The sequence below is a fragment of the Lissotriton helveticus genome, chromosome 3_2 (assembly GCF_964261635.1).
Source record: "Lissotriton helveticus chromosome 3_2, aLisHel1.1, whole genome shotgun sequence".
Classification (NCBI taxonomy): Eukaryota; Metazoa; Chordata; class Amphibia; order Caudata; family Salamandridae; genus Lissotriton; species Lissotriton helveticus.
The window spans coordinates 344,365,332-344,391,769 of record NC_136062.1 but is presented as its reverse complement, the minus strand read 5'-3'; positions in this window follow the sequence as shown (position 1 = coordinate 344,391,769).

Genomic DNA, 26,438 nt, shown 5'->3' with positions numbered 1-26,438 from the left:
TAGCTGCAAAATCGGTCCTGCATCAAAATCGGCCGAAAACCGGCCCCGACGAAGAGCTCAGACCTCCCCTCGGGGGGCCGGCCAAGCACTTTGCCGGGGCTGGTTTTGGCTCCCAGTCCGGCCCTGTGTGCAGCAGCAGACCCTGACCTACAAATTTACAGAAACTATGGGCCAGATGTAGGTGGCTAAATATCGGTCGGTAACGCTGAAATTCGCAGAATTTATGTGTTACCGACCGGTATTTAGCCATGTGCAATGTAGGTAACACCAAACGCCATCGCAAATAAGGAATCTGTAAAAGTGAGGGAAACCAGTTACCGATTCCTTAATTTGCGATTGTCAGATACCAAAACCCCAAAATACTGAATCGGTAAATAAGAAATCCTTAAAAAATCGCAAATCCGCATACCGAATTTTCCAATTTTTGGTATTTAGGAGTCGCTAATTACCACTGACTGAAAGCAGGTGGTAATCAGGTGCACAGCATTTAAACAGCCCCAAAATGCAACGGTGTGAACACAATGACGGCCCTCTACGTAATTGCAAGGCGGCTAAGTTTGCAAGCAGGAGGACAGAGAATCTGGAGACGGGGGAGCTCATATACAGACTGCGCATTACACTGTTCCAACTGACTGAGGCTGAAATCCATGAGAGGTACAGGCTACACCCCCAAACCAACCTAGACCTTATACGGGACCTGCACCCACTCCTGGAGCATCAGACACCAAGGGCGCATGCCAAAACAACACATGTTCAGGTGCTCTGTAGCCTGCATCTACTTGCATCAGGAAGTTACCAGGGGGTGATAGCTGTGGCAGGTGGTGTATCACAGAGTTGCCTGTCCCGTTTTGCCTGTCTCATTCCTGGATGCCATGATGCAAAGAATGCATCAGTACATACGCTTCCCCAGCACACAGGCGGAACTGCAGAAGACAAAGCTGGATTTTTACCAAAAGGCACAGTTCCCACATGTAATAGGGTGCATTGATGGAACATACATACTAATCTGCCAACCTGCAGCTACAGAGTACATATTCCGGAACCGCAAATCTACGCATTCCATCAACGTGCAGATGATATGCCATGTGGACCACATCATCACTGACATTGTGGCCAAATTTATAGGGAGTACCCATGATTCCTACATATACTGGAACAGTGGGATCTACATACGTCTGGCTGGGGGTGAATTTGGAGAAGGATACCTGCTAAGTACATCAATGTGACACACCCTGATGGATACCTTGGATGAATGTGTTGGTGACTCTTATTAATTGCTCTTTCTTTCTCACTTAGGTGACAGCGCATATGCCGTGCGGGCATTTATCCTGACCCCATACCTCAACTCATCCACCCCAAGTGAGAGAAGCTACAATGTGGCACATAATAGCACGCGCAATGTTGTGGAGCTCACCTACGGACTCTTAAAAAGCAGGATCCGCTGCCTCCACAAAAGTGGAGGTGCACGTCAGTACCGCCCCATCATCTGCTGTAAAATAATAGCAACATGTGCCATGCTGCATTACCTTGCCACAAAGAAAGGAACAGCACTGGAACTAACTGACTCTGAGGATGAGGATGAGGATTTCCCACAGCCAGAGCACAGCGCAGCAGGTGTGGCAGCAGCACCAGATGGGAGACACAGACGGGCTGAGATCACACGCAACAAGTAAGTAGGTAGACACAGCCAGTTACTGTAAGTGAGTAACGGTGCTTAATTAGCATAGCACACCACCACGACATGAAGGGCTAAACATGCCAGGCCAAAATGAAATGCAAAATACAAAGGCGTAATGGGTTACATCACCCATTCCGCAATACCATGTGATGGCTGGCATTACTTCCTGCGCCCACGTGCAGCACTGATGCGTTCCCTGGGAACACTGTCCTCACTGGAAGTCTGTCCTGTGGCAGCGCTGTGCCATTCGCTGCGCCTCCTAGACTCTGTTATATGGGGCGTGATGCTACTGCAGCTAGTTGCCTCTTCACTATCCCCGCATCACCTCCACCTGTAGTGGCTACCTGGTGTTTCTGTTGCACTTCCAGTGCACTGGTCACTGTGACCAGCCCCCTTGCCATGCCACAGCTGCAGTGGGCTATCTCCTCCTGCATGGCCACCGAGCGCCTGCAGAGCAGAGAGGTGGCAGTGGAGAGGCGGTTCACCGCCTTAGTGTAGTTGTCCAGTTTCTGCCTCTCCCTGCGCCTTGCCAAACGGTCCTCATTCAATTTGCTGCACAGCAGCCTCACTGCCTCGGACAGGTCCCTCATGCCCTCAGCCACAGTATTGTTCATGCTACTTATGCCCTTCTCGATTCGCAGCATGTGCCCATTCATTTGAACCATCTACCGATGGACTGACCTTATCGCTTTGCCTTGCAGGCACTGCACCTTGAGCATGTTGCCCTCCAGACCGGCAAATACACTCTGTTCCTTGCCCTGTAAAGATGGACTGGCTGCCCTTGGCCTGCAGTGTCTGGCACCTGTGTGGGCGCGCACGGTGGGGCACTGTGTGCCTGCTCCATTGGCATCCTCTGCCACCGTGGACTGTTGTCCTCCCATGCTGTCCTCCTCAGATACCTCCATCTGCTGGAGGCTAGCCACTGCATGCCTCCTGGCTCTCGGTGCTAGTGGCGGTGATGGTGTTGGTGGTGATGCAGGTGATGGTGGTGGTGGTGGTGATGATGGTGGTGGTGGTGATGGTGGTGGTGGTAGTGGGGTGGTGTGCTCTGCAGGCGACAGGACCTCCTCCTCCTGTGTCCTCTCTCTCCTGGGTGCCTTACCTGTAATCCCCTCTGCAGCCCTACGCGACGGCTCGTCTGTGGAGACAGAATGTACATTTGTTCACTGATCTGGCAGCATTTGCGAAATAATAAATTTCATGCCGCCAATCAAACTGACTGTCCTCTGCTTGCTAATTACTGATGTGTGTCACATGCCTTTGGGTTCATTGGACTGACTGCTCTGACATGTGTTACTTTTGACTACATCGCCCATAATGCATTGCTGTTTTTTAGTAAAACGTACTGGAGTGGGATTCACAATGCCTCATTGGGGATTGGGGTTAGGGAGTGCGGGGCACAGCATGCAGTGCATGCTTCTTACCTTGTTTGTTGCCAGCTCCGGCTGAGCTGTCTGTATCCCCAATCCCACTCACACTCTCCGGCTGGAGGGTGGACTCCACCAGGAGAATTAGGGCAGTTGGTGCAGGTGCTGTGTTTCTCCCTTCACCTGTCAGATTGGCTTGCTTCTTTCTCTCTGCCAGCCTCTCATTTGAATGCTTCCTGAGGTCATACCAGCGTTTTTGAGTTCCTCAATGTAGCGCTGGGTTACTCTAATGGCATTGATCTTTTCCTGGATGACCAGCCAGATCTGCCTCTTCTGGGATTCAGGCATGTGCAGAGAATGTTTCCCAAAAAGTTTATCATGGTCCTATGTGACCTCCTCAATAAGGACCTCCAGGTCCCTCTCACTAAATTTATGTTTGCTCTTGGGTTCAGCTGCCTCCTTTTCCCTCTCCGGGTTGTCCATATTTGCTCTGTGTCTCAGCAAAAACTTGGAGGAGTTGCTCCTGGCTTGTTTGCTGTGCTCCCTGCCTCTCAAATAGCTAGAGGACCAGTGCAGCTGCATGGTTGTGGCCACTTCCTGGTTGTGAGGTAATGAAGCACAGGATTGGCTGATTCAACAATTACCGATTTTTTTAAATACCGATTCGCTAATTACCAAATCAGTATTAAAGAATCGGTGATACCGATCCGGTAATGGGGAATAGGTAATTATTTTTTACCAATTCATTCAGATTTGCTAATTGTGACCAATTATTACTGAATCAGTAATTTTTACCAATTTTTTACATACATCCAAAATACCGAGTTCTTAACAGCGAATCGGTAAGATTCGCTAATAAGGACTCTGTATTTCAGAATTTCCTACTTCTGGCCCTATATGTATTCCAAGATAAAATCACGCATTGTATTCAGATGTAAAAAAGTTGGTCTACTGTCTTCGAATTGAATTTGTTTTTCCACAATTATAAAGACATTTTCCCTTTAATATTGGAAGAGCAGAGATATTTGCTTTGGCACACACACACACACACAGTATTGAACATTACACAGCAATGAGGTTTTCAATGAAGACAAGATCTCAGTATTCATACCAGGTTTCCCAGCAACCTAGCAGGACCCTGAACATAGGGGTATCCATTATGAACACACAGGAGGGGTTGAAAATAATGATCACATTCATTAAAATCAATGTCCTCGGGTTCTGTATTTATAAGGGCAACAATGATTGCCCATTATGAGGGAAGCTCTACAAAATGAAACATAACATCTAGAGTTATGTGCTTCCCATATCAAAATCTGCATGTTTTTCTCTAATCAGCAGGCATGCCCTGTCAATATGAAATGTACTGGGAGAACGTTGTGTATAGCTACTGATTTTAAATGATAGGACACAACTAAACTTAGCACTCCCAAGAGGAGGTGAATGTAACGCTGTACCTTTAAATAACACAATATTCACAAGACGAGTCAAGGAAACAGATTCAGGTGCATTTAAAAAGAAACACCTGTATGTATTAATTAAACACTTTTGGATGGAAGGCAAAAAAGATTGGTTAGTGCAGATTCCCAAATATCAACCAGAAGGGTAACTTATGCAACTAACTTAAGCATAAAAGAACAAGAAAACATATGGTATATATACATGGAGTAGAGAATCGTATAGCTTATATACATGAAGTAGGTAAAAAGAATACATCATCGAATGATCTATCAACATTCTGGCCAACTCGACTGGAGGAGTCTTTGACAGCCAGGCCGAAGTCTTGATCGGGATACTCAAAGTTACCTGCAGCAAAAACATCTGTTCCACAGCGAGCTCCTACCTGAGCGCCAAGATATCCATCCTTTAATACCCTTTCCTTAACCTTAGGAGAAGTTTCTAGAAATATTGCCTCCTTTCTTCTTTTATGAAAACTGAGCTACCCGTAATGGTCTGTGTTGGGGCAAGACAGAAGCTGGCCAGGCGCCTGTATTTTGACTCTGTGACAGAGCTGTACATTCTACACATTTCTCTGTCAACAACAATCTCTATCCTGAAAGGTACCAAGCGGGCATCCCACACAACATGTTCCATCTTACTTTGAATGGTGAAGAGTGAAAACAAGTGAAGAGCAAATACATCCCCTCCCCACCCCAAAAATATGACAAATCACAGAAAATGGTATCAGTTACACAAGACGGAGTCAATGATCAATGTATAGTTCTTAATACATTCACATTCCATCCCTTGACAATTGACTCTCGGAACATATCAGTCACAAATCAACTGCTTTAGGTCGAAGCATAGACAAAAGATGAGGCACATACTGGTTACAACAACCTAATGATATAAAAATACATATTATTAATATTATCCCACCTAAAACTGAATGAGGTTTACTAAAGTCCGGCAACCACCCAAACAACCAATTCCACCATATTTTATCTACATTCTGCTTGACATCTTTAGCCAATTTGTTTAAAGCTACACTGTGAGACTGAATTAATTTAGAATGATCTGAAAGATTTGAGCAATACAATATAATACAAACCCCTAAAATGAGATCTCTATTTAAATGTATGAATTGAGCAACAATCCATGTAATTGAAAACAAATTATAAAATTGTGAAATTGTGTTTTTCTAAAAATACACCAAATTTGTTTTTTGAGAATGTGTTGTTTGAAACTTTTTTTTCGATGAAAGGGTATCCCTTTATATTGATTGGATGTTGTTGTTTAAATTCCATCACTGAAATCACAGTAGTATCAACATCTTATTGTCATTGTATTTGACACTATTATATATTAATATATTTAATGCATGTATTGTTCCAATACTGTTTTAGTGCTTTCACGTATATTTTACAATGCCACATCCCAAGATGGTGAAGAACAGTAAGGCAATGGTGGAGTGCAGCTCAGGAAAAGATCACTTTTTGGTTTCCTCTGAGGGAGAGGAAGTTTACAATGCAACATTAACTGTCACAAGGTTAATTGAAAGGTACCTGTGCTATAAAGACAATAATTCCAAGTAAATATTTCATTATTCAATTAAAATATGAATTTGCTTATGTAATACTTGTTCTATAGCCAGGAATAGTGAAATTGTTATTTCTTAATAACAACATATTTTGGAAGGGTGTTTGTTGAAATTATTTTACTATTGTGTGCAACACATTAACTTGCTGCTCCTGAAATAACAGTGTCTGTCTTTATTTGTAACTTTTTAAACTAGTTATTGTTGAATCAGGGAGTTAGGCATATGTATTATAATAACAGAGGATCATTGATGCATAAACCTTTAAATTACTAAGTCAGTTTGAAATTTCTATTTTTCTTAGAGATACAGATTACCAAACGTGAAGAGAAAAGAAGTTATTAAAACCTTCGTGGATGCTGCAGTTATAAATGTATGTGACCAAGAGAAAAACATTGTCTTACAGTTTATAAAAACATCTAGTGGCAATGCAAGCAGATTGTGTGAAATGTTTAATTCCTGCTTAGCATCCATGTTACTGGATGAGTAACTTGGAGTAAATTGATAACACTTTAAAGAGACATTTTAAATTTGATTACTTATTTCCCATAAAAACCTAATACATTCTCTCGTTGTTATTTCATGTCTAGTGAAAATAGAGTTACCAGCAGCATGTCCCATGCTCAAGTTATGGAACCACAGGAGCAATAGAATAAGAAATATAGTACTAAATTATGCACAATTTGTGCTAGTGTTTTTACAAAAAATATGAATTTCTTACACAAGCATATTTTAAATGTATATTTGTGTTTAACAGGAAAAATTGCCACAGAAAGTGAATATCAATAATCACAGCAGCAGCTAACTTGGAGAAGTGTGGCTCACTGGTTAGAGCAGGCAGACCCTGAAGCAGAGGTCAGACCCGGGACCAGGGTTCAATTCCCGACGCGGCAGGGTCTTCGAGCTCGAATGTCCACGGACTCGATAATTCTCGCTTCGGTGCCTGACCTAATCATGGGTTCACACTCTGCAACTCTGGGCATTAAGCTTGCTTAATCCCCACAACGGCCCCCCGCGGCGGAATGCCTGGCTTTCACCTTGGGGATGCCCTGTAGGGGCTATCTCACAGGGAAAAGCCAGGACGGGTTCCCAAGGCAAAGCGCTTAGAGATCCCTGGGTTATAAGCGCTATATAAATCCAAACATACATACATACATACATACAATAAAACGGATAAAGAGTCAGCACTTAAAAGAATGCTGGAGGAGTTTCCTGTACTCTGCATAGGCTACCACCAAAAGAGAAGATCCGTGTTGTGCTTGTCGGAGAACATTCACGTTACTGCTTTCACAGTTGGAGAATCATAGAACGAACATTGAGAAAGGTAGCAGTGCAGAGTAAGTGCTTGTGACTTTTGATGAAATCTTATAACGAGGGTATAGATATGGTGTAGAATGATATAATGTTATATAACACTCAGGTACTACCTTATTATCTGCAGAACATTTTACAAGACGACCGTTGACAGAACACAGAATCAGCCATTTCTGGAAAAAAATGGAATGGAGCTTGAATATTCCAGGTCTACAAGATATCTTTGAAGGCTGGACTCCTACAGCAACCAGAAAATGGGACTTAATTGATCAAGCAATAGCATCTTAGTAATAACTGCAGAGAAAGGGAATAACATGATGTAAGAGTCGCAGGAAGAAGAGATTGGATACGTTTTCTTCTTTCGGGAACCCTCTGGTTAGAAATGGTGTGTAGATGTGAAAACACAGCCCGGTGTGTGTTACCCAAATAACAAACAAATAAGGGGCCCGATTCACAGAACTAATCTGAGACAAAATTCTAAACTTTCTACTTTTGGTATTCCCAGTGGGCACTTACTACTTTTGGTATTCACAGAATGCACTTACCACTTTTGGTTAAACATGCTACTTTTGGTTAAACTAACTACTTTTGGTATTCTCAGAAGGCATTTAATAGTAGTAATGTTAGGACTCCTAACAATACTACTACTAAATGCCTTATGTGAGTAAGATTAGGATTGTATCTCAGATTAGTTCTGTGTATTGGGCGCCCGATGGTTAATAAATCTTTCAAGGAAAATGTACGACATTAAGCCCCATCCGGTAACACTACTAGTATTTGGCAGTATTAAAAATATAATCAGGCAACAAAGCCTGTGACTGTTGTTTGGCAGCCTTCTCAGCCACCCCAGAACTGATCTCTACTGATGAGGGATATTATCCCGAAACACGAGCCGTGTCTAGAGGTACTGGAAATACCAAGTACTTACTTGCACCAATCTTGGTGAAACACTTACAAACTTTTTCCTAACTCTTCAAGTCATACGAACTGCATGTACCATAATGTAAAGGGGCGATCCGGCGGAGAGGTTAGGAGTGTGCTCCCATCTTTCAATACTTTTAAGGGCTCCTGTGAGCCCCCGTAGCTGACGAGCTATTGGAGATGCACCTTCGCGCCCGAGAGGCAACGAAGCCTGTGACTGTTGTTTGGCAGCCTTCTCATCCACCCCAGAACTGATCTCTTCTGATGAGGGATATTATCCCGAAACACGAGCGTGTCTAGAGATACTGGAAATACCAAGTACTTACTTGCACCAACCTTGGTGAAACACTTACAAACTTTTTCCTAACTCTTCAAGTCATACGAACTGCATGTACCAGAATGCAAAGGGGCTATCCGGCGGAGAGGTTAGGAGTGTGCTCCCATCTTTGAATACTTAAAAATATAATCATTTTTACTGCACTGAAAAATAATAATGTTGAAGAAGACCTGGTATTAGACTGTGGAGCTTTAAGGAAATCAGGGAGAGGGAGCATATTCAGATTGGTTGGAGAAATGAGCAAGAAAAGATTCGAAAGCTCAGATCAGATGCATTGAATGGGGTTTAACCTTCTCAGGTTGATCATCATTAAATGAATTCATTTTAGTTACAGTCTCAAACATACTAATTGTTCCATCCTGACAAAATTAAGAGCTCCCAGATCTCTGGTTTAGCCCACCCAGAAGAATTTTTCTGGGTGAGTTGTCCAGTGATAGGAATGTAGGTGAGAGCCCCGTAAATAACCCTATAGGGCTGTCCCATGCAGGTTACCATCTTATCTAGTTCTGCTCACAATTGGGCTACCTAATCTCAGAAAATATTGTCTGACTGTATGCTATCAGGATTTACCCTTTACTGGATGTGATAAAAAATGTGCATAAACCCCTTCAAAGTGTTATGTCTGAGCATTCTAACAAGTGTATTTATTACCAACTATAACATAATCAAATATTCCCCTTCTGCTAAAAGTGATTTGTCAGAATCAGCAAAGGCTTTGCTACTTCAAATACTGGCAAAGTCAAATGGTGCTTTAATCACCTGGGAGCACTTTATCAATGGGCTAGCTGATACACTTTTCACCCCAATAAGATGAAGGGCTCGAATACATATCACTGGGCAACAGGGATTCATTCCCCAGGCACAATTCAAGCAAACAAGGATGTTCGAAAGGGCGTTAAAAACACATTAACAGCTCTCCATCACAGGCTGGGGTGATGCCAACCTAAAACTAGCATTGAGACAACATAAAACCTTATGGTACATAATAAGGCAGACGGATGATTTGTCCTGGCCCAAATTGCTTTCTGACATAGGAAATAACTGTGTGCAGTTCTGGTAAACAACTAAAAAGCCATTGCAATCAGCTCAGGGTGGAATCTGTTCACACTATTCAGAGAAAACTTAGGCAAAGATTCTATTTGACCACTTAATTCCGCTGCCTGCTGGAGGAGCCATCAGCTATGCACTTAAAGGAATATTGTTTGCAACTTTTAACAGTCAAGATCTGAAGGTTGTCAATTATCCATTCATTTTTTTTAGCTAGCAGCAGCCCAACTTAATAAAACAACGCTGAGAAATGCAGAGGCAACAAGATGGTAAATATAAAGGGCAGATGCTTGGGGCCCGACACAGAATAATGGGCAGATAAACTAAAACCATGTCTTCCTTCAAATTCTGAATGAGGGAATAATACTAGCATCATGGAGATGGTATATAATTTCCTCTCTCTTCAAGAGTGGAAATAAATCTTCTTCAAAAAATCAACTTGTAGTGCTCTTTGACAATGAGGTCAAATATTTTACAGGAATACTTCTTGAGGAATTAACTATTTCGGCCTCTAATAATGCCATAACCCTACAAATCAGACCGGGTTTTCCAAATTGACTGGAACTGCAATCAATGTTTTGGCGCTATCCTCCTGATTGATGCTGCAAAAGGCTCCATACTGCCGGTAATTTATACTTCATTTATTGTAGGTCAGCGTTTGATCATGTTGATCGGTTCAAATTTTGGCTTAAACTGATGAACTGGAACATTCCATTGGCCCTATTGAATTTGCTCATGTTGTTGCACACGGACACGTGGTTGCAGTTCAAGCTGGGAACTGGAACACATCTCTGTAGATAAATCCCAACAACTAAAGGGTTGAAGCTGGACTGGCAGACCTAACATCTAAAGTAAATGCCAGTAACTTCCATGCTCCAAAATTAGGAGACATGGTTCTTTCCAGTCTCCTATACGTTGACAACTTGGTCTGTTAAGGTGGTCTCCAATGCCTGTTTAACATCACACAAAAATATTTAAAAGAAAATGTCCTGGCCATTCACTTAGAAAAAAATAAAACCATGTAGACCAACAACCTAAGTACAAGATCACTGATCTGGTTGGGCCTGAAAGCGGATTGACCCAGTAGACTAATACATATATTTGGGTGTCATCATTGACAAAAACTGGTTATTTGCCTCTCAGAAAGAGGAAATGAACAGAAAAGGTAAAGCCTTGGACAAAATATTACATTTGAAAAAAAAAGAAATCGGTCAAGTTCAACGTTGACACAATTTCATTGAATTGTTTAAGCAAAGCTGCAACCTAAAGTAGCGTGTGGGAGTGAACTCCTGAGAAAGAAGGGTGTGACCAGTTTGGAGAGTATTATGATCGGAACGTACATTATGATTATGATTATGATTATCTCCCTAAATACACATCCCTGGTGCAGATCAGACTGGAATTTGCCCTTTAGAAATAAACTGTGGCCAGACAGGGGCCTATATTAACAGCTGAAATAAAATCAGGACGGCAGATCCTAACACCTTGAATTCACATCTCTGGCAGGTGTTGCAGAACAGGGACATTTGGCTGCCTTAAATTGTCACTAATTGTAACTGGCTTAACCCATCTCTGGAAACTTTCACCAGTCAACTATGTTTCAAAACATTGGCCAGGAAAACCATAACATCCCTCCAGCCGTGGCCCGTGGAGGGAGTTACGGTGGGGCAGGAAGGCGGGGCGGGGGAGGGGGTGCTAGAAACCGGAATATGGATAATTCAAGGTAAGTAAACAATTTAATAAATAAAAGGAATTTCGTAGCGCGCCCTGCATCGCAAATTGCTGACTGCAGTGCTTGATAAAACTGCCCCTCTGAAATTTGTTAGCCTTTCCAGATCTGCCCCGTCTGCCCGTGGTGCTGAGAGGAAGTCAGATGGGAAAAAAGCACTGGTAAAAGACTGAAACATGAGTGGAGAAAGTCATGCTCGCCGAACGCTAACAATACCTATAAAAAACCCTTGAAAGACTACCAAAAATTACTTAACTCCAATAGATGAGAATTCCTGGCTGACCGTATTGCGAGTGCTAAAAACTCCTCAAGGGAAGTTTTTAGGATAGTGAAATCTTTCACTAATCCCGCAGCATTAGAAAATGGCTTCCAATCTTCTCAGACCTTTGCACTAGTCTTTTGGACTTCTTCAAAGAAAAAATTAATCAGCTCTCCTCCTCTTCTCCCCTCGCTTCAGATCCCAGAGCAACGGGAGACAACCTCCGCCCTCTCAATAACTGACATGTCTTTACATCCTTTCTCCCAATTCCCGCAAAGGTGTCTCTGGTTGAACTTTTGAAATGTAAATCAGGGTCACCTGGGGATCCCTGTCTGGCTCGGCAGTTTAAGCTACTGGCCGAGTGTCGCAATCCGGTCCTAAATTATATTTAGAACACCTCACTTAGGTCTGGAATCTTCCCAGCCTTGTGGAAACATGCTTATTTGCTACCTCTCCTGAAGTAAGCCAACGCCGACTTGGACGTACTTAGCAAATTTAGGCCTATCTTCCTGCTGTCTGCAATGGCTAAGGTGCTAGAGAAGTTAGCTCATTTGCAACTAGCCAAGTATGTGGATGCCAATGAGTTGATACACGACTCTCAATCTGGCTTCCGTGCAGTGTGTAGCATGTAGACGGCGCTGCTTGAAGTAGCAGATTCCATCCGACTGTCTGTGGATGCCAGTTTGTCAGTCATGCTTGTGCTATTAGTCCTTTTGGCGGCACTTGATACAGCGTTGCACGTAATCCTGCAGCAAAGACTTCAGCAGATAGGAGTACAGGGCCCGTACATCTCCTCAGTTAAGCGGCTCAGATGTGGAGTGCCCCAGGGCTTGGCCTTGAGCGCGCTGCTTTTTAATATCTGCATGGCTCCATTGGTAGCTCTCATTGCTAGGAGGGGGTGTCAAGGTGGTCTTATACACGGATGACCCCCAACTTGTGTTCTCCTTCAAAAACCACTCTACAGCAGCTATTGATTCTTTGAAAGACTATTTAAAACACATAGCAGGCTGGGTGAACAAAAACTGCTTAAAACTGAGTGCCAATAAAACAGAGGTCTTATTATTTAATCAATTATCCCCCCCCTCCTTCAGGCCTATGGTGGCCCCGGGGAACTTGACCCCCCCACCAGTGCCCAAGGTCTTGGTCAAAATCCTTGGAGTCAGGTGGGATAAGTACTTAGCCCTTTCAGCCACAATCTGGTAAGTTTGGCAGCCATCTTCGCAAAGATGAGAAGCATTAAGAAATTTCAGGGCTGCCTGCCAGAAGAAAGCCGGAGGACCACGGTCCATGCCCTGGTGACCTCTCATCTGGACTAAGCCAATGGTCCCTACCTGGGAATACCAGGGTTCCTGATCAAAAGGCTACAAATGGTGCAGAATACGGCAGGTAAGTTAATCTGCAAGGTCCCATTATGCTAGCACATCTACCCTCACCATCCAAGACTTCATTGACTCCCAGTAGCCAGGAGGATTGAATTCAAAGCCCTAAAGCCCTGACTATTGATTTCTGTTCCTCTCATGGTAAGGGCCCAGGCTACCCATACCCATACAAAGGACGCTACTTTGCCCATACCACCAAGAGCGGACATTAAGATCCTACCTTCAACGTTACCTTGCTGTCCCCAGCTTCACCAAAGCAAGGCAAGAGGGTAGGTCTTTCTCTGTTGGGACAGCCAAACTGTGGAAAAACTTGCCTCCCTATCTACGCATGCTGAACTCGGAACAGGATTTTAGAAAGGCGCTGGCTCTTTAAGCAGAGGGAATAGCTGCTTGGGCTTTAATCGCTGTAGTCCGCCGCGTTAGCGCTGGGACACCTCACTTGAGGTAGCTGTGTGCTTTATAAATGCTCTTTATTATTATTATTATTATTATTATTATTATTATTATTATTATTATAATAATTATCATTATTATTATTAATCAGCGAAAGAATAATCTTATTTCTAGACCCTAGATTCATATCTGTGATCAAATATTGGTTCATTGAGAACAAGAAATAGTTCTGCCAGCTCTGAAGTCTGGTAATAATTATAATTCCGACTCAGCTCACCCTTTATATTTGGTACAAGCAATGGCAATTTTGATCCGGAGATCTGCTGAATATAGAAAATCAGACAGACTCTTTGTTATTTGTGGACCTGTGACAAAGATGGAGAAGCCATCTTCGTCTACTTTATCAAGATGTTTGAAAATGGCTATATCTACTGACTATGTGGGTAGTGCCACATAATTACCTGTTCTACTAAAGTTCATTCCAATAAAGGAATGGCTACATCTTGTGTTAAGTGGACTGGGTCTCCATAACGGACATCTGTAGAGCTGCTGCTGGGGCTTCTCCATTCACATTCATTGTTCATTACATACTTAACATAGCACAGCAGTCTGAGTTAATGTTTGGTATAAAGGGAACTATGTCAAAGTGATGTTTGCATTTAATTCTGTTGCCTTTGACATTTGAGTAGATAGGTGGCTATATTATTAAAATGTACTGTCTGCCTATGAACTTTTCAGGTGTATATTTCTTTTTTTTGTCATGGCTGCTAGAGGGAATTAACTTGGGCTTTCCTCCGTCAAGGAAGGAATGTGAGGAGTGATATGAAGAGGAGACTGTGTATTTCCTCACTCAGACAAGACTGAGGTCCTCATAATCGGCCCCACCTCCTCAGCCTGGGACGACTCTCCTGGTGGCCGACAACACTGGAAACAGTACTTACACCTTTCCATACTTCCACATCAGCCTATTTTTTGTATCAGGCCTTGGTACATACAGAAAGTGGGGTTTTATGGGCTAACTTATTAAAAGCTTTAGTAAAGTGTGGGAAGTGGCAGTAATGCTGTCACAATACTCAGTAAAGTAAGTACTGGGACATGCGAGGAAGAATCTGAGTAATTACGATTACCGGTAAGTAATTCTGCCATTATCATGGCTCTGTTTTTTACCTTTCAGCAAAAGAGACATTAATATCATGCCTCTATGATCCTCCAGTGCATGTCCTAAATGCCTTAAAACCAAATACCTCATCACACTGCTGTTTTACACATTTCATTGCGGGTCAATGGCTAATTTTTCAATTTGTTGTGGAGGAAGCTAATTGCTTATCTTGTTACTGGAGCTGAAATAGTATAGGCATATTGTAATTACTGTCATTCTTACTCCCAGCGAAAACATGCCTATAAATAACTCACAGGATTTGACTTAATTAATACACGAGGAATGTACGAAATTGTTTATTTCTTTGCATTAATTTCTGACTAAATATTTAAAGGATTAACACCTGTGTATTTCTGGTTAGGTCAAAGTTGCCATTGTGCTGCATAGAATGTACAAAACTTGAAGCAAGGAACTCTCTGTAGTTCCCAACTTCAGGCGAAGATCAACTCCTTTATATGGAGTACGTACAACACCCGTAACATTCTAAATCTACTCACCTCAATACTGTGGGCATATGTTAAAGGGGATGCGCCACGGGAATGTTACTTTTACCAACGTTCCAGTGGCGTAATGACCTGCTCCATATTTAAAAAGTGGTGTTAAGCCATTTTTTATGGCTTAATGCCACTTTGTAAATATGGTACCCTTTTAACCCAGGTATCTGTGTGAAAGGGGTGTGCAATGGGTGTTGCTGTGGGCATTCCTTTCAAGATTTTCAAGGATCTGTCAATCTGAGGCAATGCCAAAAACTAATGCCATGCAAATTAGGTACTAGATTGGCACAACAAGAAGAAATACTTTTATTTCTCCTAATTTTTTCGTTTTCTATGTGTGCTGCATTATATGTATGTGTGCGTATGTGTGTTTTTGATGTTTTCATCAAGTCATTGTCCATTAGGTTTGCTCTGCATGAATAATATTTTAAATGCTCACCATCACCACATCCATCCTCTCCGGCAGAACCCAGAGCATCTGCCTCCCCCCCTTCCGCTCCAAGGACACCGAGATCATCTGCGGCATACCCCAGGGCTCTTCACTCGCCCCGACGCTGTTCAACATCTACATGTCATCCCTCGCCCTCGTAGCTCATTAGCACAACCTCAACATCATCTCTTATGCCGACGACACCAGCTGATCCTTTCCCTCACTAAAGAGCCTCACACCGCTAAAACCAATCTCCACGAAGGAATGAAGGACGTAGCCGAATGGATAAGAACAGCCGACTGAAACTGAACTCAGACAAGACGGAGGTCCTCATAATCGGCCCCACCTCCTCAGCCTGGGACGACTCTCCTGGTGGCCGACAACACTGGAAACAGCACTGACACCCACTGACCACGCACACAATCTAGGGGTCATCCTCGACTCCACCCTCTCCATGACTAAGCAGGTCAATGCCGTCTCCTCATCCTGCTTCAACACCCTCCAAATGACCTGCAGGATCTTGAAGTGGAACCCCACCGAAACAAGAAAAACAGTCACCCAGGCCCTCGTCACCAGCAGGGTGGACTACGGAAACACCCTCAATGCAGGAATGTTGGCCGAGCTCCTGAGACTGCGGCAACGCATCGAGAACGCCTCTGCACGCCTGATCCTGTACATTCCCCACCGCAGCCACATCACACCCCACCTGAGAGACCTGCTTTGGCTCCCTGTCAACAAGAGGGTAACCTTCAAGCACCTCCTCCATGCACACAAAGCTCTTCACAACACCGGCCCAGCATACCTCAACAGATGACTCAGCTTCTACACCACCACTCGCCAGCTCCGCTCCACCGGCCTCGCCCTCGCCACAGTCCCACGCATCCGAAGAACGACCACCGGCAGCAGATCCTTCTCCCACCTCACCGCCAAGATCTGGAACACCCTCCCCACCAGCCTACGGCCTCCTGTTCTTTAAGGTGTTACCTAGTTATATAACCATACAGAGTACATTTCCTAGGATACCTGAAAACACTTCAACCAAGATTCTAATTTGAACTGTTGTTTATTAAGGATCATCACTATACAGATAGCAGGTTATCTAGGCAACAACAGCTATCTGCCAGAAAGCCAAGGCTTCTCCAACACAAAGAACATTATATGGAATATAGGCAGTTGTAACATTCTAATTACTAAGCAAATCCCAGTAATACCATGAATGTCAAAATCTATGTCATCTTAAACAATGTATTTGAGGGAATTCGGACATAAATTTGAACTTGAGAACTAAAGCAAACAATTCACTGTGGGTGCTGATGATATTAAGAACCTGATAAAATTCACAAACAGTTTCTTAGGATTATCACTCTGTAAATCCAATATACAATTATTGTTGGAATTTGGAAGACTACAATATGGCTGCGCTCCAAATCATAAAAAACTGGACAATATTTTGTCGCAAAAGGTGGGGAGATTTTGGCAGATTCATAAAACGTAACCCTTGGTTGACCAAAGCAGGATATGCATGATAAACAACATTGAAGACACATCAGGGCATATTCACAACAGAATGGCGGAGTGTTGTGTTACTCCACAACCTTTTGAAAATGCAGAGTTGCGCAATAATAATAATAACACAGCGCACCCATGCATTTCCTCTACCCTTGGCACTAAATTTAGCTGCCTAGCATCAATGCAGGCACCCTTGCACCACAGTGAAATGGTGCCTGTGTTTCAGGGAAGGATTGTTCATGTGCAGGAAGATGTCCCTTCCTCTAAATCAGCAATCACTTCTATATGTGCTGCAGAATAAAGCACATTTAGGAGTAGCAACTCGTCATTATATAATGATTGTTTATGTGCAGGAAGGAACACCTTTTTCCACGTGAACAACCACTTATGGGTTTTTGCTCCTTCTATTTGTGCTACAGAAAGCAGCACAACACACAAGATGATGGAGGGAATGTTGCACAATAGGAAAACATTCACCCCCAGTCACACCGCAGTTCAGACATAGCCATATGCAAATCTGTCTTGACCCTGTGCCTCATGGGAACAGTCCCGACCGAACTGCCAAGCCATGTTTTCCCTGGACCGGAATCAAGCTACCTAGGACCGGTTTCTGGCTATCAGCCAGGATAGCTTGACTCCAGTGGCTTAGTGAGTACGGGACCCATGTCTGGGCACACCCTTCCAACATAGAGTGAACAGCAAAACACACAAGATGATGGACAGAATGTTGCACAATAGCAAAACATTCACCCCAGTCACAGATCTGGGTTTAATCCATCCTAATTTTGCTCACCAAGCCACCCCAGTTCAGACATGGCCATATGCAAATCAGTCTTGACCCTGTGCCTCATGGGAACAGTCTAGACCGAACTGCCAAGCCATGTCTTCTCTGGACCGGAATCAAGCATCCTAGGACCGGTTTCTGGCTATTAGCCTTCATCAGCCAGGATAGCTTGACTCCAGTGGCTTAATGAGCACGGGACCCACGTCTGGGCATACCCTTCCCACATAGGGTGAACAGCAAAGCACACAAGATGATGGATGGAATGTTGCACAATGGCAAAACATTCACCCCCAGTCACAGATCTGGGTTTAATCCATCGTTATTTTGCTCACCAAGCCACCCCAGTTCAGACATGGCCAAATGCAAATCAGTCTTGACCCTGTGCCTCATGGGAACAGTCCAGACCGAACTGCCAATTCATGTCTTCCCTGGACTGGAATCAAGCATCCTAGGACCAGTTTCTGGCTATCAGCCTTCATCAGCTCTGTCCATCACTTGTTGTTTATGAATTTGTCACCCGAGTGGGATGGGTATGCTCAGACATGAGTCCCATGCTCTCCATGCCACTGGAAACTAGCTATCTTGGATGATGAGGGCTGAAACCACGAAACCGGTCCTTGGATGCTTGTTTCCAGTCCAAGGAGGACCTGGCTTGGCGGTTCGGGCTGGACTGGTACCATGGGGCACAGGGTCAAGACTGATTTGCATATGGCTGGGTTCAAACTGGAATGGCATGGTGAGCAAAAAAACGATGGATTTAGGCCGGGATCTCCCTACTGGGGTGAATGTATGACATTGTTCTGCATTCTGTCGATCACCTGTTGTTTTTGCATTTGTCACACTGAGTGGGACGGGTATGCTCAGACCTGAGTTCCGTGCTCTCCATGCCACTGGAATCAAGCTATCCAGGCTATTGAGGGCAGAAAGCCCGAAACCGGTCCTTGAAAGCTTGTTTCCAGTCCAGGGAGGACCTGGCTTGGCAGTTCGGGCTGGACTGTTATCATGGGGCACAGGGTCAAGACTGATTTGCATATGGCTGGGTTCAAACTGAAATGGCATGGTGAGCAATGAAACGATGGATTTAGGCCCAGATCTCTGTACTGGGGTGAATGTATGACATTGTTCTGCATTCTGCCCATCACCTGTTGTTTTTGCAGAATGCAGCACAGCACATATAGAAACAGCAAAATTGAGGAGAAATGGTTGCACCAGTTTAAGACCAGGATTTCCCTGGTCTTATTTTTGGCGCTGACTCTAATTTATGCCAGCCTTGTAAATAGGGGTCCGCGTCAAAAAGCAATGGGTGTTGCTGGAGAATACCCACTGCAACACCTATTGCCCGCCCCTTTTACTCTGAGTACTGTGTGAATTGGGGCATTAGTTACAAGGTGAGACCAAGCAATGTTAAGTGGCTTAACCCCTCCTTGTAAATAAGGTGAAGGGGGTATAGGTACCAGAATTCCAAAGAAAGTGACATTCTGGTGGGGATAAGCCCTTGTAAATATAAATACGCCTCATTCAGTAGTTAGTATGATCTATATAGGTAAGAAATTGGGGTATTAGTTGAGGAGGGATCGGTGACTACCTTAATTTATCATCCACAACTTGTGTTTGGGTGGATCTTAAGCTAATCCCTCCTGGTTGCTATGGCACAAAGCAGACAGGCTTACCTTAGATTCAATAAGTAAGTATCCAGTACGGAAAAAGTTTTGTGGATGCCACATGTACACCTGTCACCAGCTTGTGGGTGCGGGTGACTTCTGGCACCTCACTTTCGAATAGGGTAAATATTCCTATCAATGATCCATATTGTAATTCAATTGGTGAATGGTAAACTATCATGATTTTATTTTTTAAATATTACTATATAAAATACTACTACTGATAATAAAAAAGATCTTTCTCTAACCCCTTAACTGCTGTTTCCCCTGCCCCCCACCCCCCGTGCTGAGCCCTTTTTTGTCTATTTGGGGTAGTTTGCGCTTAGCCCCTGTAACTTTTGTCCACATAAGGTATCCATGTCAAATTTGCGTCCTTTCTTCCAACATCTTGAGGATTCCAAAGGTACTCAGGACTGTTAGATTCCCCTGGAGGAGACCCAGAAATGAGCCAAAATACTGCTACATTTTCGTTTTTTGGTGGAAAACGTGAAAAAAGTGCTGGAGATGAAAACATCTGTTTCTTTCCCTGCAAATGGTATCAATAAAGAGTTTGCAGTGATAAAATCACAATGTTCCCAGGTTTCAGGAACAAGCAGACTGTGGCATCCTGACCAATGGTGTCTTACAGAACCATGGGTCAGGGTTCCACATGCTTCACATTCTATCTGGGGTCAGTTGGCCCAGGCTCTGTTACGAACTAGTTTATTGTATTTATGCTAGTAAATACACTATACAAATAACCTCGTTTGACCATCATTTGAATCCTACACTGGTAACAGACAATGGTACTCAGTTAATTTCTACTCAAATGGAAGAGTATTTGCGTAAACATGGCATTTCTCATATAAGAACATCAGTATATTATCCACAAAGCAATGGAATTGTGGAAAGGTGGATAAGAGTGTTGAAAGAGGGTGTACAATTAGCATTAGCTAATGGAAAGGATTGTGGACAAGCTCTCAAAGATTTAGTGTGGAATTATAGGATTACTCCTAGAGTGCCTGGAGACATATCTCCTTTTGAGAAAATGAGAGGAAGGAAGGCTGTTTGTGACTTGAACCAATCATGGATGTTTGAAATGAGTAAAAAAGTTGATCAATCCAAAGTGTTGAGGAGTTCCAGTGGTATGTGTTGTTGGTCATCCAATGAAAGACAAACGTCATCTCAGAGGTGTGATGATTCTTTGCTTCAATTTAAAATTGGAGATTGGGTTCAGGTAAAGAAAGGAAGATTAATAAAAGCTGTAGAATCCAAGTTTTCTAGGCCAATGAAAATTGTAAGAGTTGGACACCAAGTTATAGAATTAACTGATGGAAAAGTGTGGAGCATGAGCAAGGTAGTTAACGTGCCTACATCTTTATGCTCTGAGCTAGATACTACATCTGGTTCATTGACTACCTCATTTAATCAACAAAACTGTGATGTTACAAGCAATTCATCTACCTCAAGGTTGAAATCCAATCCAGCCTGGTGTCATGATTATGTCATGACATAATATTTTTTCAAAAGTGTGTTATTCTTGTTTACTGTTGAATATATGTACAAGGTAGCATTTAAATAAGCTTTTATCTACTTTAACATTGGAAATTTGATATTCGTTGTTTTTGTTTAATTATTCGTTTTCTGTTAAGGATTCAATGATAATAACATGTAACACACAGATCTATTTAATATATTGTATTTGTGAATTTATATTAACGAAAGGGGATGTGTGGCATCCTGACCAATGGTGTCTTACAGAACGATGGGTCAGGGTTCCACATGCTTCACATTCTATCTGGGGTCAGTTGGCCCAGGCTCTGTTAAGAAATAGTTTATTGTATTTATGCTAATAAATACACTATACAAATAACCTTGTTTGACCATCATTTGAATCCTACACAGACTTTTGTTAGAAAACCAACATTTTCTGCACAGTTTTGGCATTTTAGTGGGACATAGCCTATTTCTTCTATTTTTGTGTGCTTTTAACCTCCTTTCTGTTACTGCTAGAAATTGATGTAAAAGCAAAATGGATCCCAGAAAGCTATACATTTCTGAAAAGTAGACACAATTCTGTATTCGGCAAGGAGTCATTTGTGTAGATCCTTTAAGGTTTTCTTATAGAAAGTAACAGTTCAAATTAAAACGTATTGAAAATGAGTTGATAAAAACTGCTATTTGTGTCTGCATTTTCACCTGTAACGTCTTCTAAGTATGACAGATTTTTACAAGCACTATACTGTTATGTCCACTGGAGCCATATGTTTGCAGGGGTATATAGAATTTGTAGGTTCACCATGAATCCGAAGAGCCCAGAGCCAATAACTGAGCAGCATCTTGGTATTGTATTTCCAAGTATACAGCAAATCACTTGGTAAAATAAAAATAGTGAAAATAGGTATCAAGGTAATGTATGTATTTCCAAAATTGGAACCATATGGAGTTTAGAAGCAGTGTGTATTTGCACAACTCCTTACCTATACCAGCATGTAAATTAGAAGGCATTTAAAAAAAACATTTTTTATGCACTGTCTTCCGTTTGGAAGGGATAAATGACTAGAAAGTCAATTGACTATTCTGTGTTTCCCTAAGTCTCCCAGTAAAAATGGAACCTCACTTGTGTGGGTAGGCATAGTGCCCACGACAAGACATGGCCCAAAATGCAACGTAGGCTATTCATTTGTTTCCAGTGAAAATTCACCCGTTGTTTGCAGTGTGCCTAGCTGTGGTTTTTGGACCCTAGCTGAGCTGGCACCTTGGGAAACCTAGCAAAGCTGTACATTTTTTAAAACTAGACACCCAGGGCAATCCAGGATGGGTGACTTGTGTGGCTCTCACCAAGCTCTGTTACCCAGAATCCCTTGCAAACCTCAAACTTCGTAAAACAAAAACACATTTTCCTCACCATTCTGGAATCTGCGTGGGTTCACAAAATCCCACCCACCCATCATTCAACAAAGTTTTCCTATAAAAACAGTACCTCACGTGCCTGTGATAGGAAACGGCTCAAAACGCAACATGGAGACACCACATTTTTACAAGGAAAAATTACCCGTTTTTTGCAAAGTGCCTAGCTGTAGATTTTGAACCCTAGCTCTGCCGGCACCTAGGGAAACCTATCAAATCTATACATTTATGAAAATTAAATACCCAGGGTAATCCAGGATGGGGTGACCTGTCTGGCTCTCACCAGGTTCTGTTACCCAGAATCCATTGCAAACCTCAAACTTTGTAAAAGAAAAAAACTTTTTCCTCCCATCTCTGTGATGGAAAGTTCTGGAATCTGTGTGGATCCACAAAATTCCACCCATCCCTCATTCTCAATAAAATAGTACCTCACTTGTATGGGTAGGCCTAGTGCCCGTGACAGGAAACGGCCCACAACGCAATGTGGACACCCCACATTTTTACAATGAAAACGGATCCCTTTTTTTCAAAGGGCCAAGCTGTAGATTTTGAACTTTTGCTCTGCAAACACCTAAGGAAACCTAGCAAACCTATACATTTTTGAAAACTAGACACCCAGGGAAATCCAGGATGGGGTGACTTGTCTGGCTCTAACCAGATTCTGTTACCCAGAATCCCTTGCAAACCTCAAACTTTGTCAAACAAATTAATTTTCCTCACATTTCTGTAAAGGAAATTTCTTGAATCTGCTTGGATCCACAAAATTCCACCTACCCCACATACCCCAAAGTCTCTTGATAAAAGCGGTACCTCACTTGTGTGGGTAGGCCTAGTTCCCGCGACAGGAAATGGCCTCAAACGCAATGGGGACTCATCACCTTTTTACAGTGAAAACTGACCCTTTTTTTGCAAAGTGCCTAGCTGTGGGTTTTGAATCCTAGCTCTACTGGCACATAGGGAACCTAGAAAAACTATACATTTCTGAAAAAAGACACCCTGGAGAGTCCAGGGAGGTATGGGTTGCGTGGAACCCTCTACGTTTTTCTACCCAGAATCCCCTGCAACCCTCAAATTTAGCTGAACAAATGACTTTTTTCTCACATTTCTGTGTTGGGAAAGTTGTGGGATCACCCGGCTGACACAAATGTCCTACCACCCAGCATTCCCTCTTCTGATGCAAAATGGTGCCACACTCGTGTGGGTGGCCCAAGTACTTGCGACAGGCAAGGGTACAAAACGAATTGAGGAGATATCAAAAAAAAAATTCACAAAATGACCTGGTTTTTTCAAGGGGGGGTCACCGGGGTTTTTGGCCCCAGGCTCGGCAGCCATATAGGGAAACCTACCAAAACTACAGATTTCAGAAAACTAGACTTCCGGGGGAGTCAAGGGAGGTATGACTTGCATGGACCCCCCAAGGTTTTCCTACCCAAAATCCCCTGCAAACCTCAAGTTGAGATGAACTTTTTTCTCAAATTGTTGTGTGGGAAAAATGTGAGGTCACCGGGCTGACACAAATTTCTTACCACCCAGCATTCCCCCAGGTCGCCCAATAAAAACGGTACCTTACTCGTGTGGGTGGCCCAAGTACCTGCAACAAGAAAGGACCCAAAAATTATTGAGGTGACATCAACATGACCTATCACGAAACGACCTGGTTTTGCAATGGGGGTCACCTGGGATTTAGGCCCCGGGCTAAGCGTCCATCTAGGGAAACCTACCAAACCACATATTTCTGAAAACTAGACACAGAGGGAGTCCAGGGAGGTAATGCTTGCATGGACCCCTCAACATTTCCGACCCAGAATCCCCTGCACACCTCGAGTTTAGCTGAAAATCACTCTTTTTTCATATTTATGTGTAGCAAGGTTGTGGGCTCACCGGGATGACAAAAATGTCCTACCACCCAGCATTCTCACTGGTCTCCCAATAAAAAAGGTACCTCCCTCGTGTGGGTGGCCGAAGTACCCTCAACGCTAATATACAGTCATACATAGTCCAGAGCATTAAAGCTAAATGCACTCACAACCAGATTTTTAAAGAACAGCTATTAATTATCTTAATTTGCTAGATTAACATTACAATTTGAAAGTGGTACAGGCAAAGTGCAGACAAAGGCATCTCATGAATGAAACAATTAATTTACTCACATGAGTCTGGGTAAAGTGAGATGGTACGACCTTAGCGCCAGGTGCCACAACTTAGGTAGTGTTGTGTAGTTCCTATGAATCTATGTAGGATCTGTGCATTTAGACAACATAAACTGTGGGATCAGTGTCCAGACTGATTTTAGACACCCCCACCGGATATGTTTGCCTCTATACCGGTAGCTCACAGTGCTGCTATGAACTCCTCTTACCAAGGAGCGAATATTTTCTGGCAACTATCAAACATGAAAACACTAACCACTCAGGGATCGTGGAAACAGTACAGTACTTTTCGCTCAGTCACTCTTGCTCACTTTGTCTCAGAGAAATACACACAGAGAAAACGTTGGGGACATTTTCAATAAACATTTATTGAGCCAACGTTCATCTGGTGTAAAATGCGTGTGCTCAAACAACCAAATGACAGAAACAGATGTATACTGGTATAAGCACCAACAGAGTAAATAGATGGTAGAATTCTACCATAATGCTAAAATAATGGATATATGCTGGCATATGAATACATGACAGTTGTAATGTTTACTCCTACGATGTTAACCCTAACTAGATATACCTATGTGTACTTAGCATGTATGTAAGTGTAGAGCCAAAAATCCCCCTAGGATGGAGCCAAACCCATTACCTGATGTGAGAGAGAGAAGGACCCTGTCTTGGTCTCAAGATGGACACCCCACAAGGGATGTCAGACCACTGAGTGCTCGAGTATCTGTGTGAAGGATCCTTAGCGTCTCATGTCAGCGTGTCAGCATGGAAGTCTTTTCACCTCTGTCTGCCCCAGCAAAGATATGGTGCTTATATTCCCAAAAAGGTACCCTCAGGGGTTCTACCTTGCTGTGTCATATCAACCAAAGATGACAATGGTGACGTTCCTTATACACAGTTATTATACAGAGATGGTAGTCCTGCTGTGATTCTAATAATCCTCATGCATAATAAATGAGGCTAGTTTTCGGGGGAAACCACACGGCATTAATGCTGCACCTAACTAGGTAAAAGGTCAGCACTAAAACCGTTATGTAGTACAATGGCAGGGTAAATGTAGGTTAGGAGACTATCCAAGCCTATATTGGGGTACATTGAGATTCATAGCAGTGCACAGGGGTTGTGCTCACATAGCTGGTGACAATCCAAAATGACCGTAGATATCTTCAAAGCTTTGGCACAGTGAGAGAATGGAGGCAAAGACCAAGGCTATCATTTCAATTGTCATCAAGGATGATCCAGCGGCCACATCTTGAGGCCTTTGAGATGTCTCACACAAACAGATTGTAGACGAACCGTTGAGGGAGCCGGAGAGAGCTCCACCCTCAATATCATTCACTGCCAGAAATGGTTAAAAAACTGCTGCTATCCTGAATCCACCACCACCGTTCAACACCACCAAAAAGCAAAATATTGGCAATAGATGGACTGCTGGGATAGGGACATTTGATGTTTCCATTGATGCACTTGAAGAGACTGATAATGAAAAGATGATTAAGGATCTCTAAAATCTAGCTGGTTATGGTGTAAAAGAAGTCATAAAGAAAATACTGCAATATCACAAAGACATCAAATATTGTCAGATTAAAGAGGTGTTGAATCTCAAATTTACTCCAACACTAAATGTCGATTACAAACCCTGATTCTTGAACAAAGAACACCAAAGAGTGGGTGAAACCATTGATGAATTTGTGGAGAGACTCTACACATGCATCAGACATTGTAAGTTTAATGAATTTAATGAGGAAGAAGCTATGTGCCTGAGGGATATTAACAAATTGTTGTCAGATTAGTTTTGAAGACAAATGCTAAGAGAAAATCTTAGTCTGGAGCCAGTGTAAATAAATGGCGATTAGAGCTGAAGAGCGTGCTGACAGATAAGCTGCTGACAAGGAGGCCCG